Source organism: Cyprinus carpio, chromosome A25, assembly GCF_018340385.1.
Source record: "Cyprinus carpio isolate SPL01 chromosome A25, ASM1834038v1, whole genome shotgun sequence".
In the NCBI taxonomy this organism is placed as follows: Eukaryota; Metazoa; Chordata; class Actinopteri; order Cypriniformes; family Cyprinidae; genus Cyprinus; species Cyprinus carpio.
Window position 1 is genome coordinate 1,199,482 of NC_056596.1, and position 19,587 is coordinate 1,219,068.

Genomic DNA, 19,587 nt, shown 5'->3' on the forward strand with positions numbered 1-19,587 from the left:
CACCTGAAATGACCCATTACACACCTCAAAACAAACACACGCCGTCCTTCAGCTCCGGCAGCCTTCAGATCTCCTGACAGTGGACCAGAGGGTCAACCCAAAATGACAACAGCAATGATATCAATCTATGGAAGACTATTTCTGCCATATAAAATAAAAAAGTCATGCTTTGGTAAATAATCATAATGGCATAAAAAAGTCATAATGATAAAGTCTTAATTATGAAATAAAAAGTTTAAATTATGAGATACAAAGTTAAAATTATGACATAGAAAATTCATAATTATTAAAATAAGCATAATTATATTTCTGTCACATATGAAAAAAATAGTGCTTTGGTAAATAATCATTATGGCATAAAAAGTCATAATCATGAAATAAAAAGAAAATAAGAATTATGACAAATGTCAAAAATATGAGATACTAAGTCATAATTAGTAAATCAAAAGTTGTTATTATGAGATGAAATTATGAGATGAAAAGTAATCATTATGACAAAAAAGTAAAAAAAAACAAAAAAACATGAAACATTAAGGCAAAATTATAAAATTAAAAGTCTAAATTATGATATACTATGTCATAATTATGAGATAAAAAGGTCGAGATAATGTGTTATAATTTTGTGATAAAGGAGTATCTTTTTTGTGTTACTATTTGTTATGTTTTTGTTGTGATAATGTTAATGATATTAGTTAGTAGGTAATAATTATGAAATACAAATCTAAATTATGAGCTAAAAATATGAAATAAAAAGTCTACATTACAACATAAAGTTATAATTATGGCATAAAAAGTCCTCTTGAACTGTCAGCAACTGAACTGCAGCTCAAACTATTTTAAATATAGTCAATTAAGCTACAAACACCATCATAATGCATAATGTTTCAATCTAACGTATTTTGGGCTGCAGCTTGTCATGATCGGTGCACGTTATAGTCTGTGTTAGAATTAGGTAGGAGTGGTAAGTTGATATATAATAATTATGAGTATATGAGTATATTAATTTTAATAATTTTAGATTATGAGTTAGTTAAGTACAGTTCAGAGATATAAATGTGTAAATATGAGAAAATGTTGTATTGTTTGATATAGTTTATTGGATTATTATTATAAATGATAATTAGATATTAGTGTATTGGATACAGTCTAATTATGAGATATAGAAAGAATCGTACGATAATTATGAGATAAAAAGTAGAAGTTGTGACATAAAAAGTTATAATTAGGACAGTAAGTCAAGATATCATAATTATGAGTTTACAATTTATAAGTTACAATTTTATACTTTTATGTCATAATTATGACTTTTTATCTCTTAATTATGATTTTTTAATGTCATAATTATGATTCACCAAAACATTGTTTTTTTTTTTTTTTTTTTTTTTTTTTTGGCATTTTTTTTTTTTTGGTATAGTTGTGTTTTAGTTTTGTTTTTATTGTAGCTGTAAATGAACTTATTCGAAATGGATAGAGTATTAAGATTAAACATTTTCTTATTTCTTATTTATTTGATTTTTTGTTCCTTTGAGTCAAAGCAGTAAAGCTCTTGAGGCTGCTTCACACTGTGTACAACTTTAAACTGTAATAGTTTTAAATATTTGTCATTATGTTACTGAAGTTCAGCCTCAGATGAATGGTCACAGTGTGAAGTCAGTTCTGTGTCACTAGGGGTCAGTGTTTTACAATAAATGACACAATGTCACTGCTGTGGCTTTACCAAAATCAGCTGATCATGCTTCACTAATAGAAATACCATATCACCATGTTTTAAACATGGTTTTGGACATATGCCATCATAATACAATGGCATTTTTATAACAATTGGAAAATCCATGTAAAAACCACAGTGATTGTATCACAGTGTTACCATCTGATACCATAATTGTACCATGGTACAATACGCTGGTACTTTTTTCCCTATAAAGTCTTAAATATAACAAGGAATGATTTTTAAAACTAGATTTTGTGGTAGATTTCGGCTGGATTTTGAGGAAAAGCCATATTAATTGATTAATTTACAGCAGTAAACTTGATAACATGGTTAATTTTTATAAAGGTTATACAGTTTTTGTGGTTTTTGGTCGTCACACAAATGAAACCCAGATAAACATCTCTGTAGTTCGGAATGTGTGAAAACAATCCAGTGTACTTGAGAAATTCATTCCCACAGTTCAATACTGCAGACACACCAGAAACAGTATCAGTCGAGCCCTGCAGCTCTGTGCAGGTGAGCAAAGATCATCACACAGGTGCTGCTCGCTTTATTTACTGCTCCACAGCGCAGTCCTGAAAACGCTGCTTGTCTGAATCAAACGCTTGCTGCTTAGCTGTGTTTTTCTCATCTTTCAATAACACACACTAATGGGAAAAACTGGGGCACTCGTGTTGTTATTTCTCATAGGGGTCTCAAGGTGGTTGTTGTTGTCTGTGCAAAGGCTAAGCGCTATTCAGATTGTGTTTGAATTATTTTATTTTCTGGTGGCACTTTAGAAAATGTAACGTTGTTGGCTCAAGGACGACAGCGATTACCTGTGTTTTTAGGTCACACATCCAGCCACAACCATCAATTAACTTGATGGGACCTACTGGGGCATCACAAAACACATTCCCCACCACACTTTTCCTCTTTCCATCTTTACACGCACGCTACGCCACGCACCGCACGCACGCCACACACGCAGCACGGGCACGCACGGAACACACACAAACACACCCAGTTTTGTATTAGTGTTTTATTTCACTGTGTGAATCTCCCAACTTCTGTTGTACTTCTGGAACCACATAGCAACACCCTAGCAACCACTCAAAACACATTTAGGACCACATAGCAACAGAATAGAGACTAGAAACCAAAACAAATTTGGATTTGGAAAAGCAAAGTAATGTCATCGGAACCAAAACATTTGCAACCACATAGCAACACCCTAGCAACCATCCAAAATATTTGTTACCACATATCAACACACTAGTGTTCACCTAAGACATGTGAAACCACACAGCAACACCCTAGCAACCATCCAAAAGATTTTCAACACCTTAGCAACACCCTAGCAACCACCCAAAACATTTGAAACCACATAGCAGCTGACTAGCAACCACCCCAAACACATTTGGAACCACATAACAACACCTTAGCAACAACCCAAACATTTGCAACCACACAGCAACAGCCTATCAACCACCCAAAACATTTGAAAGCACACAACAACATCCTAGCAACCACCCAATTATTTTCAACCACATAGCGACATCTTAGCAACCATCCAAAAGAATTGCAATAGCAACCACCCAATTGTTTAGTAACCACCCATTTTTTCCAACACATAGAAACAACACTAGCAAAACCCATCCAAAACATTTGCAACCTCATAGCAACACCATAACAACCACCCAAAATATTTGAAACCACATAGCAACACCCTAGCAACAACCCAAACATTTGAAACCACATAGCAACAGCCTAGCAACCACCCAAAACACATTTGGAACCACAAAGCAACATCCTAGCAACCACACCAAAACATTTGCAACATGTGTAGTGTGAAACTAGAAAGCATCAAAATTATTTGTTACCACATATCAACACACTAGTGTTCACCTAAGACATGTGAAACCACACAGCAACCCCCTAGCAACCATCCAAAATATTTTCAACACCCTAGCAACACCCTAGCAACCACCCAAAACATTTGAAACCACATAGCAACTGACAACTGACCCAAAACATTTGAAACCACATAGCAGCTGATAACAACACCTTAGCAACAACCCAAACATTTGCAACCACACAGCAACAGCCCTATCAACCACCCAAAACATTTGAAAGCACACAACAACATCCTAGCAACCACCCAATTATTTTCAACCACATAGCGACATCTTAGCAACCATCCAAAAGAATTGCAACCACACAGCAACAACCTAGTAACCACCCATTTTTTCAAACACATGGAAACACCCTAGCAACCATCCAAAACATTTGCAACCTCATAGCAACACCATAACAACCACCCAAAATATTTGAAACCACATAGCAACACCCTAGCAACAACCCAAACATTTGAAACCACACAACAACAGCCTAGCAACCACCCAAAACATTTCAAAAGCAAATAACAACGACCTAGCAACCACCCAAAACACATTTGAAACCACACAGAACACCATATAAGCAATGCCCATCTGTTTTTCCCCCCATTTGACATCACTGAGATTCTTTATGAATCTGTGTTCATCCCAGTGAGGGTGAGGCACAGAGGCAGGTCATCGTATATTATTGTAGACAGGTTTTCTGTCATCATGTCACACTGTGAATAGCAGTCAATCCCACCAGAAACATTCTATCTCTCTCTCGGCTGACCAAAAATATTAAAACCTGGCAATAAATTCCAGCAGAGGAGTTATTCTATTCCCCAGCAGAGTTTCATGAGCTCTATTCAAAATATGCCCTGTGGCCGTCTGGTGACCCGCAGCTGTCTGTCCTCACATCAGGAGGTGATATTCCAATTTCTCAGATTTCTCCTCTCCGAGAATGCACGGTTCTCTCCGAGATGCACGTGGGTATCAGAGTCTGTGTCGAGACCCTCAAGAGCCGGGACAGATCCCCTCTGTCAGGCTTTATTGGTAGCCCATAAGAAACGGCCCGGAGTTTGGCTGTTGTTGATCCTTTGCTCTTTTATTATGGGATCTGCTGGGATTAGCTGTGAACGTGAGCTGTGTTTCACTGCTGCAGAAGAGCCTCAGATTCTATAATGGCTGCTGACTCTCAGATAAGACGGACTGGGCTTTCAGCGCCGCCAAACGGGTCACCAGGGCCACGCAAAGCTCCTCCGTTCAGAGCCAAAACACAGCTTGACCGCTTGATTTACTGGGTCAGTTTCTGTTGGTTTTCTGGTTTTGTTTATAGTTAGAATTCTAGTCTTGTTAGTTTTAGTAGAAGTAGTAGAACTAGGTTTCAGATAAAGTAAAAGAAAGGATTTGTTGAAAAAAGGTGTGATTGTATTCAATCCGGAAGACTTGTACACAATGCTGAAAAGAAAATACATACATTACTCTAAGGGACTACTCAGGGGTAAACTTTCCTTTCAGCAGCAAAAAACATCTATTAATAATTATATAAATATTTTGTATATTATATAATTTGTAATAATCGAAACATATTATTACAAATTATATATTATTCATAAAGCAAATATAAAATTATACTGTCAAAAATAGACTAAAGTCTTTCTTGGGATAGCTTATATAATTACTTAAATTAACTTATTAATTATTAAATTACTAAAATTAAATTAAATTATTGCATACATATAAATAAGAAATAATTCATTATAAATATTAATATTATTAATTATTAAATTACTAAAATTAAATTAAATTATTGCATACACTATAAATTACATTGGATTAATACAATTAATAAATTTAACTTATGAATTCAATTAATATAAGTGCTTATTTGCTTTTTACTCCCTCTCATTTTATTTTTTTTTTTTTTTTTTTTTTTTTCAATCAATTCAACACTACGCTACCCAAGTTATGCTGTCCTGATTACAGTTAGAAATGTTTATCTGTCTTCTTTCTTGTTATTTCGATGAATGCTTTCGTCACCTTTTATAAAAAGCGACTCTATACCCATAATCGGCATCTGACTATAAACTCCAACTTAAACACAAATTAAAATTAACACACTTTGAAAAATTGCCCGAGATGAGCAAACTATCACAGTGACATTCGTAGTGATGATTTCCATCTATACTGTAGGTGAAACAACACAGAAAGAGGGCCAGCCCGAAGACGTACATGTTATTCGCGAGGATTGGGGAACAGCTCAGATGTAATCGGAGTGTAGGGTGAAGGATTTCTTCTCTGAGTGATGAAAAAAGGCCGTACGGCTCGGCTGCGGTCCCATGGTCAACATAATAGCAATCGACCCTATTGAGGTCCGAGCGTCTTCGCTCGGCTCATCTTATAGTACGTGGACCCGTTATTGACCTTGACTCGGGAACTGTGAAATGGCGCGATGATCTCTCGCTTCACAGCAACACTCTACCACGATGATTAGAGATGGAGTGTCTCACACATCTTTGGGATAGATGATCCTATCCTAGAACGATATTTTCCGGCGAGTAGGTATTCCGTTAAAGGCGCAACTGATAACCAGACCAGCAAACTGCACAGCTGGATTCACTTAGTCTGGATTTCTTAACGATAGCGGGACGATGCAGTGACTCTGTTCGAATAAGTAGAAAAGCATCGAAACTGCCTGTCCATCAACAACCCTGTTCAATTATATAGAAGCATAACAGCACACTACAAGACATTTCTAGGTCACACCTTTATGGAACACTCTTAAAAATAAAGGTTCTTCAGTGGTTCCATAAATTTCTTTTTTAGGTCTTTATTTTATGGTATTATATTTAAAGTTTATTTTGTTGTGTGGTTCCATAAAGACTCTTTCATGGTCTGCAGCTCAGGATCTTCTCCATTATTTCACCGGTTAAAGCTTGTGTGGTGGAATTCAGAGGGTCACCGTGTAAAACAAGATGTTTTTGAACAGATTTATGTTTTGAGTTTTCTGAGTTTAGTCTTAGAAGGTTGTATTGTAGAAACATATATTGTAATTGTGCTTTTGATTTGTTTATATTTGTATCGTGAGGAGTATATATACAAACTTGATTTAATTTTTAATTTGAATCAATGAGACAAGCAAGTCAGATATATAATAATGAAAAGATATCCTGTGTTAAGTAAGCTGGATATTTTTTTCTAGACAATATCTGTGAAAAAAAAAAAAAAAAAAAAAAAAAAAATATATATAATTTGTGTTTGAACAGAAGATAATTTAATTCATCCATTCACAAACAAACCAATAAATAATAGCAACTATTGAATCTGTATAATGAATCATGAAATTTTTTCCCAGAAAAAAATATTAGTGGAAAAGTTTGAACATAAAATGACTTTAATTAATTCCAAAATAAAATGAAATAAAATAAAATAAAATAAAAGTCAATGAATGCGCTGCGCTGACCTTAAATATCATCCCCCGAAGCTGCTTCTGTGTATAACAATGAGCGCAAGCTACATTAAAGTGATTATTACGTGATATTCATCCGTGAATATAGATATTTTTCTTACAAAAATGCATCGATTCGCTACAGAAGGCCTTTGTTCACCCCCCCCCCCCCCCAGAGCCGTGTGAGACACTTTTTTTAATGGATGGGTGCTTTTTATTTCACTTCTTTTGGACTGAAGCATGCAACACCCGCTGAGTGCAATGACAGAACTTGAAAGAACAAAGACAATTTTTAATATAACTCCGACTGGATTCGTCTGAAAGAAGAAAGTCATATACACCGAGGATGACTTGAGGGTGAGTAATTTATGGGCTGATTTTCTTTTTTTTGATTAACTAAACCTTTAATTAATTCCTAAAAAAAATTAATTAAAATAAAATGAAATAAATCATAAAAGTGAACTATATCATTAATTTACATGTTAAGTATGCAGGATTTTTTTTGACAATATCTGTGAAAAATTATAGTTTTCAAGAATGTGTTTGAACAGAAAATGACTTTAATTCATTCATAAACAAACAAACAGACAGACAGACAAATAAATAAATAAATAAATATCAAATAACTAAACAAACAAATACATTACAATACAAGTCAATTACATAGGCTAATAATGAATCTATATCTTGAATTAAGGATATGTTAAGTATGAATTAGTTATGTTTTAAGTTATGTATTTGTTATGTTGGAGTATATGTTTTAGATTATTTGTGTTGATGTTTTTGGTTGAGTTTTATTTATCATAATGTTGTGAATTTTTCAAACGCGTCTCACCTTGCGCGCTCGTCCGTGTGGCGCCACCAGGGGGGTTACGAGCTCCGTGCGTTCCTCCCTCTCTCTCCCTCCCTCCCTCTCTCTCTCTCTCTCTCTCTCTCTCTCTCTCTCTCCCTCTCTCTCTCTCTCTCTCTCTGGCGGATCGTCGCGCTCGGTCTGCGGTCAGAGTCTGATGCGCTGCGCTGCGCAGTAACCCAGCAGAACCACCTGTGCGGCTCTGACGCTCCTCTCGTCCTGTGGGAATGTTTGAATGAGGACGAACAATCCCTCTTTTATGTGATTGCATTTGTGCGCCTTTTCGTGGAGTATCGCAACATGGACTAATTGCATTATCCAGCATGGGATTGTTGCAGTTGTGTGTTGGATTATTTTCCGCGGCGGCAGGTAGGCAGAGACATCAGTTCTTAGAGTCTGGTCCGATGGTTATGAGTGCAGGGGGCTATTATCAGTGATTTCTCAATAGCTGCTCATGCATTCACCTCCATGCAGCTGTTCAAGTCAGTTATCACAGATTCAGAGGTGAATTCCGTGCTAACTTATATTACGGCTATTATAATTCTTTTTAAAGGCTATTATAAATATAATAAATTAATGTATAATGTATAAATCAAAATATGATTATATATATATATATATATATATATATATTTATATATATATATATATATATTTGTAAAAGTCATACAATAATAGCTGAAAGTGAAGTCATTTTATATTTTTTAGAAATTTATCAACACTACTATTTTTATGTATTGTATAAAGCGCTGTATACATAAATGTGACTTGACTTAAATATATTAAAGATGTAATATACAGGCTACAGGGCTCCCATGCTCACAGAAAACCTGCAGATATCAAGGAATTTGATTTCCAGGCCTGACAAAGTCAGTGAAAGTCATGAAAAACATGCTTTTCAAATATCCCTGTGCAGTAATTTTCCAGTAAGACACCTGGAAAAGTGTGTGTGTGTGTGTGAGAGAGAGAGTGTGTGTGTGTGTGTGTGTGTGTGTATGTAAGAGAGATAGAGTGTGTGTGTGTGTGTTTGTTGTGTTTGTTGTGTGTGTGTGTGTGTGTGTTTGTGTGTTTGTGTTGTGTGTGTGTGTGTGTGTGTGGTGTGTGTGTGTGTGTGTGTATGTATGTTTGTGTTTGTGTTTGTGTGTGTTTGTGTGTGTGTGTGTGTGTTTGTGTGAGAGAGTGTATGTGTGTGTGTGTGTGTGTGTGTTTGTATGTATGTGTGTGTGTGTGTGTGTAATGGAAAGAAAATTTGTGTGTTTGTGTGTGTGTGTGTGTGTTTTTGTTGAAGCTTTTATAATTAAATGGAAAGTGTGTGTGTGTGTGTATGTATGTATGTGTGTGTGTGTGTGTGTGTGTGTGTATGTGTGTGTGTGTGTGTGTGTGTGTGTTTGTATGTATGTGTGTGTGTGTGTGTGTGTGTGTGTGTGTGTGTGAACACTGAATGCTGTAATGTACTTACCGATGTGAAATCTTCTTTGTTTTAATGGTGTATGCTGTGATTGTGTTGAAGTCGCTGCGTTCGGAGTGGATCCGGGTGTTCGGATCAGCGTTTTCCAAGAGTTCAGTCCTGGAGAAGGGTTTTCTGGCGTGACACAGGTGCAAGGTTTCCATGATGACACGAGAGCGTTCCTCTTCCAAGGTAAAACTATAAAGATTGCAAACAACCAGGAAATTGATTTTAGTATTAACAATGTGAATTTCCCAAAAATGGTTGGAACGTTCTTGGATTTGTGCTTCTGTATATCAAGAATTGACACATGCTGCGGAAACATATGCACGTGCAGATGTGTGCATGTTTCTTTAGTGTCAGGAAGGATAAGGTTGTATTTGGGTGTGACATAGCAGCTCTGACATAATGCATGCATTTCAATTGCAATGCAAACGTGCATAAATGTCTATTTTGTGTTCTGGTCATTTTGACCCAGAGAGGATTTTTTCACCCAAAAAATGTTTGTTAATGTTATTGCATTGGATTAAAACGTACTGACTTTGCTCACTCAGGGTATGACAACTATCCACCCTAAAAGAAATTGTTGCAATTAGCGCAGGCTTTGCATTTCTCTTCTGAACTGTGTGGTTGATTAGAGTATATGCATCACAGTTTTTAAAGGGGTCATATGATGCTGCTAAAAAGAACATTGTGTATTAGGTGTAATGAAATGTGTTTATGTGGTTTAAAGTTCAAAAAACACGTTATTTTCCACATACTGTACATTATTGTTCCTCCTCTATGCCCCGCCTTCTGAAACGCATACATTTTTACAAGGCTCATTGCTCTGAAAAGCGAGGTGTGCTGTGATTGGCCAGCTATCCGGTGCGTTGTGATTGGCCGAATGCTCAAGCGTGAGACGGAAATGTTACACCCCCCACCATACTGTGATGCCTTGTCCGGCCGGAGCGACGAGACAAAAACATAAAACCCATCATAAACGTGATATAAACATGATTTCTAGTCGTGTCTTCTTTTGGAAGGCAAAAACAAAGTCGTTTAGCTTTCACAGTGAAACACACAGCGTCTATACAACAGGGTGGCGGCGGCAACAACAATACTACAACGAGAATAAAAGGTACACCTTCTTTCTTTGCGTGAACATCTGGGTGGTGTTATGCAAATCTTCCCATATAGTGACGTAGAGATGTGGGGGGTGTTAGAACGAGCCGTTTCAGGGAGGTGTGGACGAGTCTCAACTTTTATAAAGAATATCTCTTTGGATTTTTGAGACTTTAGTCTTTGCAACTTTACAGATCTTCTTTATTCACCAAGAGCTTGTAACACTCCAAAGAGAAAGGAAATTTTGAAATCGCATCATATGACCCCTTTAAGTGAAGAAAGCATTTGTGGATAATTTTGGTAATTTTCACTTAAAAATGAGGATTTAATCTTATTCTCTCTTCATGGATAAAATCTTCTTGGATTTAGTCTTCTTATCAACTTGTTTTCTTTCCATTAGCACAGGCTTAGTATTTGTTTTTGGAACTGCTTGATTGTAGGCAGCGTTTTTTAAATTTATTTTTATTTTTTTGTTATTTAAAAAAGAAACAAAAATAAAGCAAGTTCAGCCAAAATGTAACGCAAAATTTTTTTATTTTTTTTTTTTTTTTTTGTTTTTTGTAATATTGTAATGCATTACTCCTAAAAGTAACTTTCCCCAGCGTTGATTATAGACATCATTGATTGTTTCATTTAGCACGTTATGCTTTTTTTTTTATTTTTTGGATTGTTTGGGTTTTTTGAGCTTATTTTTAAAAGTTTTAAACAAAAAAGCTCTGATTTACAAATAGGTTTACATAACGTGCTAAATGAAACAAAACAAGATCCAATATTTGGTAATCATTTAGCATAATGAGAGATTTACAAGCCATTTTTGACTGGGAACAGCTAATAGGGAAAAGATTTTCTGAGTAATATTTAACACAAGCCACTCAACATACTGTATCCAAACAACACAAACATCTCTAAACAGCTGCAGAAGTGCTGAACTGTGTCTAACGCTGGCTGTTTGCTTTGCATCTCGTCTCTGTGGGATGAATGGACCCTCATGGGGCCCTTGACAGTTCAGAGGCTCTCTGGAAACAAAGGGCCGTGGCTCTTTATGGAAACAGACGCTGGAGAATAATGGGATGCATAACGAGATTAGTCCTCCGACGGTTCTCAGATCTGTGTTAAAGCGGTTCCTCACAGTTTATCTCCAGCGGATTCTGCTGTTGACAAATAATGACCTGTTTGGGAAGTGCGTTATGATGCAACAAGTCGCAAGTTTGGGATGCTGGAAGCGTCGCGGTTCAGAGTTTTGCTGTGTGATATGTGCTGGCACTGCAGTTGCTGTTCAGGGAAATAAAAGTTGCAGGAAAGCCATGCGCTGTGATTGTGCTGCGCTGCAACATTCAGCTGCTTTACATGGTTTACATGGTGGGAGTTTTCATTCCCTCATAATGACCTTGCAGCTCTTTTAAAGCCTTGACAGTTCATTTAAACATATTGAAACTTTTTCTGCAGAAAACCTCAGCGTCTTTAGTGAAGAGTGAAATTTATGCACCACTAGTGGCACCAAACGAAAAGTGCAAAAATTGGTCAGAATGCAATTCTTTTTGCTGCCACTAGTTGCACTGAAATCACACAATTTAACTTTATGGTTTTCAAGATAAAATCTAAATTTATAGTCTTAATCAGTATTCCCCATCTTAATGTGAATGACTGGTGCATGTTATTATAAAACAGTTTTCGTATCACTCAATATTGTTTAATCAGTTCCTCATGGATAAAATCAAGATTTATTCATACCTTTTCAGTAATGCAATAAGAGTTTATTCATTCCATCTTTGTCTCATCGTCATTTACTCTTCCTTGCTTCTTTCTAATGCATGCATTTATAAATACTCTCACTCACACACACTCACAGAGTTGATAGTGGCATCATTACAGGCATTAAATGACGTGTTTCTTGTCTGAGCGGCGGTGAGATATGCTCTAAGTGACACTGGGAAGGCTGTGGAGAGCAGCAGGATAAAACCGGAGAGCCGCGGGCTGAACCTTTCCCTTCTAATTGGGACAGCAGGGCATTCATGCAGTCGGAGGGAGTCTGAGACCAGATTTGGACCACAAACGGTTGCATAGACGAGTCTCTGCGGGGTGTTTGCGCTTGTGTACTGAATGCTCACGGTGAACAATTTTAAACCGATTAAAGGTGTTTTTATAGCCACAAATGAAAATTTGACGAAGATATACTCACCCTTGGATCATCCTAGATCAGGATGAGTTTGTTTCTTCATCAGGTTTGTAGAAATGTAGCACTGCATCAGTGTCTCATCAATGGATGCTCTGCAGTGAATGGGTTGCCGTCTAGAATGAGAAACAAAAAACAACTGATAAAAACATCACAATAATCCACAGCACTCCAGTCCCATCCAGTTGAGAACACCTGGAGAAGACAAAAAGCTGAAACACATCCAGCATTAAGACGTTTTTTAACTCAAATACATAGAGTCTATAATCCATAATAACACTTCCTGCAGTGAAAAAGTGTTCTGGTGTTGTCTCTCACATATTAGTTTAGAGCTGTTTAAACGCTGCTTGATCTGTGCAGATTTCTCTCCTGATTCACACCAGAACACTTTTGCACTGGAGGAAGTGTTATTATGGATCTAGCACAAAATAAAAGTTTGGTTTAAGTTGAAGAAATGAAGACAGATTTATATCACAAAGTGCTTTATTAGACAGACAGACAGACAGAAATAAATAAGAAAAGTAAATAAAAGTAAATAAATAAGACTGAATAAAACTGCAGTGTTGTGTTGTAAGGAAACTGTTACATTTTCATTTGATTACATTTCAAAAGATTGATTAAATTGTTGAAGTTTTATGAATTAAATTGATTAAACATGCTTTTTGATTATTAAAATTTAACAACCATTAAAATTGGAATTAAAAAAAAAAAGTTTGAGAACATTTTGGGAATAAAACTATAAGTCGCCAAAATAAAAGTTTGGTTTAACTTGAAGAAATTACTACAGAATTATATTACATTTTACAGCAGCACTTTATTTTATAAATAAATAAACAAATAAATAACTGCAATGTTCTGTTGTAAAGGAATTGTTATATTTTCATTTGGTGGCATTTCAAATCTTAAAAAAAGTAATGTGTGAATGCAATTGATTAACATGATTATTATAACCATTAAAATTGGAATCAGATAGAAAACACAAAATAGGCAATAAAACAAAATGGATTACAATCCATAATGTGACACAAGAGCGGGGCATGATTTTAACCATGGAACTGAAATTATGATGAAAATAATAGAAGGCGATTCAAAGTATCAACTTTTCCTCAGATGTTTCTCCTAAAATTCTAAAAACAGACACAATTGAATCAACAGTTACATTCACAATAGCTCAGTTCTGCAGAATCATTCCAGAAAATTGATTCTCCAGCGATCTTGTGAGTGAGCTTTAGTCCCGAGACTGCTGTGAATCTGTCCCAGCTCTCTGAAACATGCTCTTCAGAGTCTCTGAGCGAGAGAGAGCGAGGGTCTCGGAGCGTCCCGGAGGAACTGAAGGTGCCCTTGACGAGCGCTGGGATTCGTTCCTGTGACAGCGCTGACAGAAGGATGTTCAGCCTTCATGATTAATGGATTTCAGCTGGAATAAAAGGGCTGTACGGGTCACGCTGAACTCCTGAACCGGACACCAGTTACCAAAAACCACTCGTCCAAGATCAGATGAAGCATGTAATGAACATATGCAGATGTTGAGATGGGTGAGATCTGAATGTCTTTGATGAGCATTTCATGAGACATTAAGATATTCAAATATTGTTCCTAAATTTAACATGACGGACAGATTGACCTGCTTTATAGATCTTTTTCATGTGTTTATTTTCCTCTGAGATATTATTGTGAATTATTCATCAGTGCACATAATAAAAATTATTATTTTATAATTATTATTTAAACTTTATTAAATTATTACAACTATTTTAGTTTATATATATATTCATCAGTGCACAGAATAAAAATTATTATTATATAATTATTATTTAAACTTTATTAATAGTTAAGATTTATTTTTTTATGTTTATGTTTTAAAAGTAAAGTTAAAAAGCATATATATATATATATTCATATTATAAAATTATATATATATATATATATATATATATATATATATATATACATATATTTATAATTGTTTCTATATTTCTATTTCTATATTTCCATAATTCGTGTGTATATATATATAAGACCTCATTATATAAATATATGCGTTTTGTGGCTTTTATTGTACTGCCAAATCTCATAGATAGATATAAGAGTTAACAATTAAAATCTGGAAGAGTGTTAATTTAATACACTTCTCCTGAAATTTGACAAAGCTGCTTTTGGATGAAAGTGATCTCTGCTCTGCCTCTGCTTCATCAAAAGAGCCTCAGGACGATCCTGAGAAAGCTAAAGCAGTGGTTTTCTCCCGGGATGTGTTTGTGGTCTAATCTCATCTTCAGGACAGAGCCGATGCTGTGGAACAAAGAATTGGGCTCCGATGAAGGAAGACGGATGCTGGTTTTCACCGCGGGGTAAACGGGCTCCAGATTCCCGTCTCTCCGAATGTAAATCTCACTGCTGTCCTCAGAGACAAAGCACACACCTGGCTGAGAGTCATAAACACAGAGAATCATCCCATGCACCTAAAATAGTGGAAAGAATCAGACTGGAGTGAATTTGAGGATATTTTGGGCCTGTGCACCAAGCACAGCTGCTTCCAGCACGATTTCATGTGTTCTTGTGTTTTGAAGTTTGTCAGAACACAATTCATAATTCAGCGCAAACACATGATACAGACATTAGTGTTCACTTTGCGACCTTTGCTCTTTCAGATCAAGTACTGGAGCTGCTGAACAAGTTATAAGCTGCTATTGTGTGTGGTTTAAGAAACTCAAGCTGCACGTGTGCAATGCATTCCGTGAGGTTTACATGCACTGAAAAAAACTTTGGTGTAGAAACAATTTTCACTCAGAAATTGTATGTATATTAGTAATTAGAATTAATTACAAAGAAAGAGCAAGTAGCACATCGAATTAAACGTGAAATTTTGAAGTCAAAAGACTGAAATGGTGCATTGTTGTAAATGTACTACAAGAATCTTTTAAATTAAATTAAATTTAAAATTTAAATTTATGTTTTTATTATGTTTTTTTATAATAAGAGTATTAAAGTGTGTTTAGGTTATTAATTTTTTACCTATCATGTGTTCCCGGGGAATCGAACCCCCAACCTTGCGCTTCGTAACACAATGCTCTACCACTTGAGCTACAGGAGCACTAAAAAAAGTGTATTTAAAGTGTATTTGTGTAATGTGATGCTTTGACTGACACCTATCTGACCTCCGTAATAACAACTAAAAAGATATTCAAAGATATTCAACAAGAAAAAAAATATAAGGTGGCAGCAGGGTTATTATCGTTAACTAAAACTAAAACCATGAAAAAAAAATTCATTTCTTGAAATAATAATAACATTAACTGAAAAAAAACAAGTATTTCAGCTAGTTGCCAAGGCAATATTTCTGATTTAGTTTAATTTCATGTTTAATTTTTAATAAAAATACATTAAAGCTACAAAGCTAAAGACAAAAAAACTAAAGACTAAGAAAACTGATAAAACTTACACTAAATTTACAAAAAAAACTGAAAATATAACCCTAAATATAGTGTGTGTGTACAGTATTTATAGATGAATACTATAATAGTACATAAATAATGCTAAAATAACACTGCTTTAATATTCAGCATGGTTTTAACTGTTTTTAAATCATTAAATGTGACATGATGGTGTCTGAAACCATCTAAATAACTTCAAGTACTCACATAAAATATATAAATAAGTTATTTATAAATATATATATAAAAGGGGAATTCCAATTGCAATAGAATTGAATAAAAACTGAAAATATAAAAATAAAACTGAATATATATATATATATATATATATGTATGAAGTCATACTGCTTCATATATATACTGTATTTGAATGAATTATAGAGCACAAGACATATGGGTTGCCTTTTTATGGTGTCTTTGTCACTTTTGGAGCCTGACAGTCGATGCTCTTCTGCACTTTTACTGAAATATTAACAGCACGCTGGTTTAGATGGACATGAGAGCGAGTGAGTAATGACAGCAAGTTCTGGCCTTTGTTATGAGCCGCATTACAGATCCTCTGCGTCTCCTGATCGATCAGGGATGAGCTGCGAGGGACTCATCGGCTGACAGGACCGAGCCGGATGGGAGCTGTTTCCATGGAAATGCTTGGGTCGAGATCTTCCCGCCGAGAGCCTTTCATCAGGCCTGAGAAGCTTTCTGGAGCGGGACTCACGGTCCTGCTGGGAACGAAAGGGCAACTGCCGCGACTAAAACACGCCACTTTCACCCACTCTGCCTCAAATCATCATCATCATCATCATCCTGCAGCTCTTCATGTTCTCATGGCCTGTTTGAAGATGTCTCAGGATGGACTTCAGAGCTTCACATAAGCATTATCTTCATTATATAGTCATTATCTTAATATATATCTTAATATATTTAATATAATTTTATATATCTATAGTAATATATATATATATATATATATATATATATATATAGATATTATATGTGTGTGTGAAACATATATATGTGTGAAAAAAGAATTCTATAATTAATTGCAAAATTCTAATGATTTATTTATGTAAATATATTGTAAGCAATTATATAATGTAATTTTAATTACATAAATATTATAAATTAATTAATAATTAAATAAATTATGTGGATATGTGTAAATATGTAACGTTATATATTTATTTATGTATTAATAATGAAACATGGCCCAAAAATATTGGGGAAATGTATATAACAAATAATTATACTCTAATTAATTATAAAAACCATAATTATATATTTATGTAAATGTATTATATGCAAAAAAGTTTTAACATAAATATAATGATGTAAATACATGTAAGGATATAATGTAAAAAATATATATATATTTATGAATTAATTTGTTTTTTAATGAAACATGGTCCAAAATTATTGGGGAAATGTATATGTAACTAACAATTATGTTTTAATTATAAAAATTATAATCCTATATTTATGCAAATATATTGTATGAAATTATATAATGTATATACATTTTTTAAAATACATGTAAATATATAACGTAACAATATATTTATGTAAATATATTTTAAAATATATTGTGCCATTTTGTACATTTCCTATTTGTTTGTTTGTTTGTTTGCCATATGGGTTTAAACATTGTTTGGTTTTAATTATTGTTGAATTTAATTTCATGTGGGACATAATGTGATGGGTGCAGATTGTTTGTGGTGTCAGAACGAGATAGTTTCTGAATTCAAAAAGAGAGAGTGATTAAGTAGGATCTGGTTATTGGCTGGCACAGCTGTTAATTGGTCTTCCCTCAGTCGCTGGAGGATGATCGATTGGGTTTTTTCAGAGGATGCCCGCGTGTCTTCATTACAGGCTCCTAACTGTGTCACTGGCTCCTCTGCGGATGTGATCGCTTCTGAGAGAGAGAGCTGATCATTTATTGATACCCCCATTAGACAGTGGCAGACGCACCTGTTTGAGAGGAGGAGGAGGATGAGGAAGAGGAGGGGGAGCAGGAGGAGGAGGAGGAAGAGGCGGAGGAGGAGGAGGAGGAAGGGGGAGGTTTGGAGGAGAAAGAGGGAGAGGAGGGAGGAGAGGAGGAGGAGGAGGATGAGAGGAGGAGGGAGAGGAAGGAGGATGGAGGAGGGAAGGAGGAAGAGGAGGGGGAGAGGAGGGGGGAGGAAGAGGCCGAGGAAGAAGAGGAGGAGGGAGAGGGGGAAGAGGAAGAGGATGAGAAGAGGAGGAGGGGGAGGAAGAGGAAGAGGAAGAAGAGGAGGAGGGAGAGGGGGAAGAGGAAGAGGAAGAGGAGGAGGAAAAGGAGGAGGGGGAGGAAGAGGAGGAGGGGAGGAGGATTCGGTGATAGGAGGAGGGAGTGGACTCTGAAAGAGGAAGCCCGTCGTCGAGCTAGAGGAGTCCTAGGAGTAGGCGCCGGAAGAAAGGACGAAGGAGACCCGAGGGGAGGAGAGTAGGGGATAGAAGGCACCCTGAAGGCAGAGGAGGAGGAAGAGGGGAGCCTTAAGAGGGGAAGAAGAGGAGGGCGAGGAGGAGGGAGAGTAGTGAAGGAGACAAGAGGTGTCTTCGGCAAAAGGAGGCCTGAGGAGCTTCGAGGGGAGGAGGCGGCGGAAAATTAGGAGGAGGAGGAAGAGCGGGGGAGGCGGTAGGACAAGAAGAAGGAGGGACGGAGGAAGAGGGGAGAGGGTCCGTTCGAAGTCGGAGGGGAGGCGACGTGAGGAGAGCGTCCAGAAAGATAGGAGGCGGAAAAGGCGGAGTTGAGGAGGAAGAGGGGGAGGACGGGAAAAAAACGGAGGAGGAGGCGCGAGGCAAGAGGGGGAGGAGGAGGAAAAGGAGGAGGAGGAGGAAGAGGGGGAGGAGGTAGGAGAAAAGGAGAGGAGGAGGAGGAGGGAAGAGGGGAGACGGAGGAAAAAAGGAGGCGGAGTAGAAGCCCGTGGGGAGTGCGGGCCGGGAAAAGAAGGAGGAGGAGGAAGTAGGGGGAGGAGAGGCAACGAAGATAGCGGAGGACGCAGAGGGGTAGGGAGGAGGAAAAAGGAGGCGGAGGCGGAAGACGGGGGAGGAGGAGGAAAAAGAAGGCTTGGAGGGGAGGAAGAGGGGGAGGAGGAGGAAAAGAAGGAGGAGGAGGAAGAGGGGGAGGAGGAGGAAAAGGAGGAGGAGGAGGAAGAGGAAGAGAAAGGGGGGAAGAGGAGGAGGAGGGATATATAGGAGGATTCGGGGGAGTGCAGAGGAGGAAGGGGAAGAGGAGGAGGAGGAAGAGGAGGAGGAGGAGGGGGAGGAGGAAGGAGGAAGAGGAAGAGGAGGATGAGGAGGAGCTGTTTGCTGGGAGGAATCATACGAGTGTTAGAAACCTCTTGCTTTGTTTGCTCAGATTTTACTGACAATACATTATTAATAACTGATGCTGACATCAACATCCACATAATCCACTGTGACTTTCACATCACACCTGCGTTTGATCCGTTCACATCTCCTAATATTACTGCAATCCACTGTGTTCCAGAAAACCTGATCTCAGGAGCATTTTGTGTTTACTGTGACAGGAATGAGTTTATGTGACAC

At 36.8% G+C, this 19,587-nt stretch overlaps 1 pseudogene; it reads left to right on the forward strand.

The window, feature by feature from the left end:
• The first annotated feature begins 8,134 nt into the window (after window positions 1–8,134).
• The window catches only part of LOC109076503, a 95,419-nt pseudogene continuing 83,966 nt past the window's right edge, over window positions 8,135–19,587 (forward strand).